General features: G+C 34.0%; 1 protein-coding gene across 1 annotated transcript in view; it reads left to right on the top strand.

Annotated features, from left to right (window-relative positions):
- LOC107740387 (fibronectin type-III domain-containing protein 3a-like) overlaps positions 1 to 7,931 on the top strand; it is a 93,146-nt gene that overhangs the window by 12,053 nt on the left and 73,162 nt on the right. The gene's annotated exons all lie outside the window — the stretch shown is intronic.

The raw sequence follows: 7,931 nt of genomic DNA, 5'->3' as shown, positions 1-7,931 counted from the left end.
CTCAATCCGAGCAGCTGAGTCCTTAGCCATCTTCAAGAAACGACTAAAAACACATCTGTTCCACCTTTATTTGACCCTCTAACTCTAGCACTTTCTATTCTATTTTAATTCTACTTTATCTATATTTATCTTATTTTTTATTTTTTTATTTAAAAAACAACAACAAAAAACAAACAAACACTAGCTTTCTATTTTTTTCTATTCTATCTACTTGTTTTTCTTTGTTTGTGTGTGTGTGTGTGTGTATAATATATATATATGTATTTGCTACGTGTACTGCGTTAGGCTAACCGAGACTTGTCATTTGCACTTATATATTGTTGCTCTTTTGTTAGTTTTGACTGCTTTTATTGTCCTCATTTGTAAGTCGCTTTGGATAAAAGCGTCTGCTAAATGACTAATTGTAAATGTAAATGTAAATGATACATTTTTGTCATAGATTATAAATATACATAGGCCTATATTTTTTCATATTTGTTTATTTTATTTTTCTTTATAATGAAGTAGTCTGTATCTAGTAGATTGTGAAAGAATGATTATCAGTTCCACACACAGAGATATATAAATTCTACATTAATTTAAATGAGGGAAAAGAACTTAACTGGTATCGGTATCGGCCAATACCGAACCCTAGGTATCGAAATCGGTATCGGAGGCGAAAAAGGTGGATCGGAGCATCCATAGGAGCAAGATGAGCACTGCTTAGGCTATGTGAGATTAGATGGTTTTATTTCTCCCGAAGTTGCATTTAGATGTTTAATATACAAATTAAAAAACCAAATAACCAAAATTAATAGGTTAAAAATAAGTTAAATGAGAAAATTGTAGTTTGTTGTTGTAATTCATAGGTGGGGGTTATACTAATTGGAAATGAATGAGGATGCATGGCGCAAAGGATTAGAGTTTATTAACATACAAATATTTAACTATCAAATCTGAGGTTTGCGATGTGTTTGTGAATCCGGAAGATAAAAAAACCATAGCAACAAAACAATGGAAGTTTACAAGAAAACTTAATATGCATCTGGTCATTATTATTTCTATTTCTATTTTTATTTATTTGTTTGTTTGTTTAGGACCAATATTTCAGTAGTCAATAGTTGTTTCCATCCACCTATTTTTATGCGCATTTTGGAATATCGCATAAAAACCGCTAGAAGGAAACGCTAAGATGCGCATCAATTCTAAAAATGCGCATAAAGAACTTATATAAGAAAAACAGTGCGTAAACTACGATTGAAACATATTTACCAAATAAATTCCACCATGCGCATCAAAAAAGTCATGTGACTTTGCACGATGGGATAACTTGACTAACCAGCTGACCGATCTCATTGCACAGCATCTGAAATGTTGTTTTGTTTATTCTGAAATACCTGAGCAAAGTCTGTATAATTGTCTTACTTGACTGAGTTCCCAAATAAGTAAGCATGCACCTCTGAAAGCAATGACCGCATTTATTGTGTTTCGTCTGCTCAGTCTGAGGCGCAAGTAATTTATCATAAATGAACATTATTATATTCAGTCACTTCTCCTACTTTTCTTAGTGATATTTAGTGCCAGTTTATCAGGAACTGACAATTTTGTTCTCTTTGACTCGTTGGATGGAAACTGCTTTATTCGCAAATGTTTTATGTGATATTCCAGGTTTGTGCATAAGTTAAATTCGCATGTTTGGGTGGAAACAGAGCTAATGTCAATGAGAGTTTTGACTCGCTATATACCACTGTTCAAATGTTTGGGGTCAGTAAGATCCGTACAGATGATCATAAGAGATTGTTAAAACAAATGTTATGACAATTCAAGTTCATATTAATGCTGTTCTTTTAAATTTTCCATTTATCAAATGAATTGAATCCTAAAAAAGAAACAAATGTATCATGGTTTCCAGAAAAATTTGCAGCATAACTTTTTTGTTTCATAAGCACCAAATCAGCATATTAGAATGATTTCTGAAAGATCTTGTGACACAGAAGAATGGAGTAATAGCTGCTGAGCCTTAACAAAAAAGTAGGTTCTTTTAAGTTGTAATAAATTAACATTAACTAACTGTAAAAAATTCAAATAGAAATTAATAAGTACTACAATAGCAGGTATTTCAAGTGTTTCTAAATTAAGTTACATTGCATCTGGTTCAATTAATTATTCAAGACAAATACTTATTCAATAATAAAATAAGAAACAAAAAAATAAGACATTTAACTTTATGCAACATTTAAAAAAAAATGTTGTATCCATGTACTAGTAACCTGTCACCACCTGTCATTATAATTTCATGAGTGAAAACAGTTCAGTTCTATATAAAAACCTTTTTCAAGGTTTCACTGACAACTTGGTAAACAATGCAAGTATGTTTTACTTTTGACATTAGACACAAGTTTCAGTAAGCTGAATGTTAATGTATTAAGTGTTAATGTTTTTTTTTGTTGTTGCTGCATTTAATAAGAAAGGTTTCTAATGATGGCATTCTTAGCAGGTATTTTTTATCCCTCACCATGAAACGTCAACTCTCGTTTGAAGCAAAATCAGAAAGTCCACAGAAACTTTTGAAGTTCCTTGTTCTCTTGTACACTAAATGGGATTTTCCCTTCTGAGCCTTGCAATCACATTTTTTGCCTGTTATACATAATATTTGAATTTCTTTAAATGAATGAATATTGATTAGTAAATTATTAGTAGTGTTTATAAGCATAAGTGAGCTGAAGTAATTTACTTAAGTACTTGAACAACCCATATAAACCCTATTAAACATTTTTATTAACATTCCAACCACAAGGTGGAAAGTTTTGCAGGTAAGCAGCGCTTCAATTTTCTTTGGAAATGTAAAAATCTGGTTTGTCATTGTTAATTTCCCCTAGACATTTCCAGTTGTTTCCCCTGTAGGCATCGATGACAAACAGTGCCATGCACAGAAATTGGTTTTTGTATGTAATGGTGACTGAATAAAACAAGTGCTGTAGTCTAATCTCTGAAGTCATCCCCTCCTCCCCCACACTTCCTGCTGACGAAACACCATCATTCGTCATTTTCAGGTTACTACCAAGTTGCAGTAAGAGCTCTCCCTTGTGCTCATAGATGGGTTAGATGAGTTTGCCACGTAATCACTTGAAACAATTACAGTTCCACTGAATGCAGGAGATTGTCATTTAGCACCCCCCTCCCCCCAATCTTCTCGTTACACCTCTTAATAGGAAGCCATCACCTCCAGTGTCTGACCTTTTGCCCTTCCGAGAACAGATTTGCACCCTTAGGCCACGCTCCACTGTTGGCATCATCCGCTCTCTTGCTGAGAGGAGGAATTAGATCAAGGAAAGCACTCAACTGTAGTGCTCAGAGAGAGTAAGCGCTGACTTCTACCTGCATGCTGAATTATTATTTTTTTTACCCCCCGCTGTAGCCTCCCTCATATTATGGTGTTGCAGTTTCAAAATAGCAGGTTTACAACTGAAAAGCAACATCGTATATTGTTTCTCCTTTTGTTACTCAACGCTTGTGCACTGGAATTACCTGACTGTTAAATCAGTGGGGCAGTGTAGCAGGTCACAGAATTTCACTAGTGTGATAACAGTACCAGATTGCAGATGCTATTTTCAATACTAAAAGTATAATAATATATAAGGGCTGTCAAGCAATTGACATGATGTATCAATTTGGGCCAATTTAAAGTTTAATTTAAAGTAATGATTGTGTTAAATGAGAAAAGCATTGAATATATATATTACAGAAAAGTAGCTTCAAAAACATTTTTAACATTTTCAATATTTTACACATTTTAAAGGCTACAATGTGGCTGTAACATTGTTTTCAGAAGCTGCATCTGAAATGGCTTTTAGGTATATTTACACAGACTGTTCAGAGGTGGCATGAATGCATTTACACTGCAATTAGATAATTGCGTAAATAATGCTATGAGATTAATAGGTAAAAAAAACGGAATATTGAAATATGAAATGATTTCTTACATAAATTAAATGATACTCTGTGTCCACTAAAGAATTTTTTTTTTCCTGAGGCTAGCATATTTTTTTCAATTGTTTTCAATGGGAGTGGCATGTTTTTTAAAACACCAACAGCATGATGAGCGCTGAGCATCTTTTTCATGCTGAGTGCTCGAGCGTTTTTTTTTTTTTTCTTCGTTAGCGAGAGTTGAAGAATGTTAAACCTCGGATAAAACGCAGTGCTCATCACCGTCACTTTTTAGTCAGCCGTCCAATCTCAGTGGAAGGGGGCGGGGCAAATACCACCCCAACCAATTGTCACACATTCTGCTTGTACTACACTTAAACAACAATGGAGGGCAAGTTAATATTGCTTGTCTCCGAGTATTGATGTCTGTACCATATGGGATTCCCGGATTACTACTAATATTGATATGAAAAATAATTATAATACTTGCAACATTTAATTCATGATGCATCTGCCTCTCCACTTCTGGATATTCTGTATGATCGCAACCAAAGCACCTCAACTGATGAAAACACTGTGCTGCAGAAGCCGTTTTCAGCTGCCTAAAAACACTTTGGTGGACACAAGGCCTAAATATGAAACTAAAACCACCGGTAGGTGGCAGAAAGTCTGAATGAGTGAGTCATTCAGTCAGCTGATTCTTTCAAATGGCTGATTCATTCAGAAAAGAAACTATTGACTTTATGAATGGATTACTGAATCATTGGCTTACTACATTCATTCAGAACCGTGGATTCATTCAATAATGGAACACTGCTGTGTGTTGCTAAGAAAGGCACAGCAGTTCTGCTGTGACTTTGTTTGGAACTGTTTTCTTTGGTGAAATTGAGCAAACACAGACAATACTCATTTTGTCTAAAACACAATTAACTTCTTGTTTATAGAGCTGTTGTATAAAATCAATATCACATTTACATAATGCAGATATTCGTGAAAAAACTTTTGCTTGTGTGATATTGCTGAACTATGTCATATGATTTGAATAAAAGATGAAAAACCCATAATGGGGCATTTTTTTCCCTCATGTTTTGAATTTTAGAGGCATGTAATTGAATTCTTGTATGATGCATCAAGCAGTCAGTCGTCCTGCATACATACCGAAGTATTGTATGTACCAAGCCGCCAATTTTTGTGAACCATTACATGCCTAACATATACTGTCACTGTGTGTGTGTGTGTGTGTGTGTATTCACTCTGCCTGTCTTTTAAGTTCAAATATAATTACAGTTTTCTTAAGGATAAAAAAAAATCTATTTAATCTCATCTAATGGTATAAACTATATAGGGAGCCCTGTTACTTGCACATTACTGTAATATTAAAGGTTACAATTAACAACAGAGTCTGAACTATTAAATTCAGTTGCTATGTTTTTTTTATAATATAATATAATATACAACACTAAATTTAAAATTTGTGGGCAAACATGTAAATTGTAGTTTTTACATGAACTTCTAAAGAAAAAAATGTGTTATCTCTAATTGTAATATGTTTCTACTCCAATTAGTTGTTAAAATATTATCATTTACACAGTGGCTGTCATAACTTGTATTTAGCAAAGATGTATTAAATTGTTTATAAGTCACAGTAAAGACAATGATGCAAAGGTTACAAAAGATAAAAACTGTAATATTTATCATTCAACTTTTTTTTTTCAAATAAATTGTTTATTATAAAAAAGCTTCAAGGCTTTGAAGTTATAATTTAAATGATATTTAACAAGTAATTAATTGAATAAATAAATACATTTTTAAGTAATTCAGTTTTGTCCACCACGATACTTGAGTGCTGATGGTGTTCGCCAGAGTTGCTGTGCAGTTGCTAATGTTTTCTGAGTGGTTGTTAGCACATTGTGTATTGGGTTGTTGACTGGCCCAAGTTAAAGAGCACAGCCCTAAGTTAAAGTTCAAATTCGAGTTTTTGGCCCTAGATATGGCTCTGATTCCACCTTCAATTAAATGGTAGAGAAAAGTCAATGGGATTTTATGGAACTGGTAGTCTGGTAGTCTCTCCTGATGTTTTGAGGTTAAAAATGTTGCGAGATGGCTTCAATACCCTACTTTAGTATTGAACGATGTTGTGCACGAGGTCCGACTGAATTAAACCTGTAACGCTGTTGATACCCGACTGACAGGCGCTGGTGCTGCTTTTGCCCATTTTCCTAAACCCTGCGTCTGCTGAAAAGTGGTTTGTTAAGTCTTAGCAGGATTCATCTTATTGATAATCACCCACATAACCTGACTTTGTGTGTAGGTTTAAGTAGGGGACTAGCTAACGGATTAAGGCTGATCGCTACGGCCGGCGAGAACGCATGCGCTAGATACTAATGAGCTTCAAGGACACATGTCATTTCCTCCTTATTACCTTCTGCTTGTGACTCATTGCAAGCCTGATACATAGAAGAGAGAGAGAGAGCGTGCTCACACCGGCCCGTACCCCATACTATGAGTTAATTAGTTAATTTGAATTCGTTTCAGAGTGCGTGCGTGTGTGTGTGTGGACGTGGCAGGGAACAATTGGCGCATTTTCATTCCTCTGCTGTGTGGCACCCAGACAGGTCAAACAGTCCCTGAATACAATGAATGGAGCTTAAAATAGGTTATATTTTCTCTTTCGCACAATTCTAAAATAAGAAAGAAGTGGCAAAAAGCCTCTCTGGCCTCTTGCGTTTGACGTCCCACTCTATGCTCGAAACCACGACTGACCCTGAGAAGACAATACAGTTTGCTGAACTGCCTGGCTATTAAAACCAACGAGGGCACAAATTAGGCAATGGAAACACTTTGTATTTTTATTGTTCTTCCCCCATAAACTTATGAATGCGTAAACTCAACAGTGAAATTAAAAGTCATGCCTAAAGGGTGTCCATACCACTGTGGGTGTAAGATTAAAAATGACCCCATGAGCAAAGGAAGAAATGATTCTCACATGCTAATGAGAGGATCATGTTTGGAAGCATATTTTATATTATATATTATAATAATCTCCACAATGAACTTTATATAGCACTTTTATATTTCACTTTTCTACAGAGTTATTTATAGGAAACATACACGGCTGTTCAAATGCTTGGGGTCAGTAAGATTTTGTTTTTGAAAGCTGTTAAGACTTTAGAATTACTTTACCAACACTTTAGGATTGTTAAAAATGGATAAAAAGTGAGAGTAAAGACTTTTTTTCACAAAGGTGAATTTCAAATAAATGCAATTTTTTGAACTTTCTATTCATCAAAGAATCCATAAACTTGTATCATGTTTTCCACAAAAACATTAAGCAGCACAACTGTTTTCAACATAATAATCAGCACATTAGAATGTTTTTTGAGGAATAATGTTACACTGAAGTAATGACTGTTAAAATTCAGCTTTGCCATCACAGAAATAAGTTACATTTTAAAATATATTAAAATAGAAAACAATTATTTTAAATTATAATATTTCACAATATTAGTGTTTTTATCTTTTTAATCAAATAAATGCAGCCTTGGTGAGTGTAAGAGACTTGAGAAAACATTTTTTAAAAAATGTATCAACCCCTAACTTTTGAATGGTAGCGAATATACATGATGCAAATCAATACAGTTTAAATCATCAGTATTTTTTAAGGCAACGTGCACATTGTATGTTTAATCTCTAAAACACAGCAGCAGACCTCTCCCCAATAAGTTGCATGATTTAAAGTATCATATAGCATAAACAGTGCAAGAAAAATTAGGTGCTGAGGTTTATGAATGTGTTAAAATCTAACAAATCTGTCATCAATTAAAAAGAATTGAGGTTGTACAAACCAAAATGTGTTCTGTAGTAATATAGCTTTAGATAAAACATATGTTGTCAACATCTATTTGACAATCATATACTTAAAGGGATAGTTCACCCAAAAATGAAAATTCTGTAATCATTTACTCACCCTCATGTCGTTCCAAACCTGTATGAGTTGCTTTCTTATGTTGAACACAAAAGAAGAT

This window comes from Sinocyclocheilus rhinocerous, unplaced genomic scaffold (genome assembly GCF_001515625.1).
Source record: "Sinocyclocheilus rhinocerous isolate Xijiao unplaced genomic scaffold, SAMN03320098_v1.1 scaffold315, whole genome shotgun sequence".
NCBI lineage: Eukaryota > Metazoa > Chordata > Actinopteri > Cypriniformes > Cyprinidae > Sinocyclocheilus > Sinocyclocheilus rhinocerous.
Note: the sequence above shows the minus strand (reverse complement) of the source record. Positions and strands in the feature narration are given on the sequence as shown.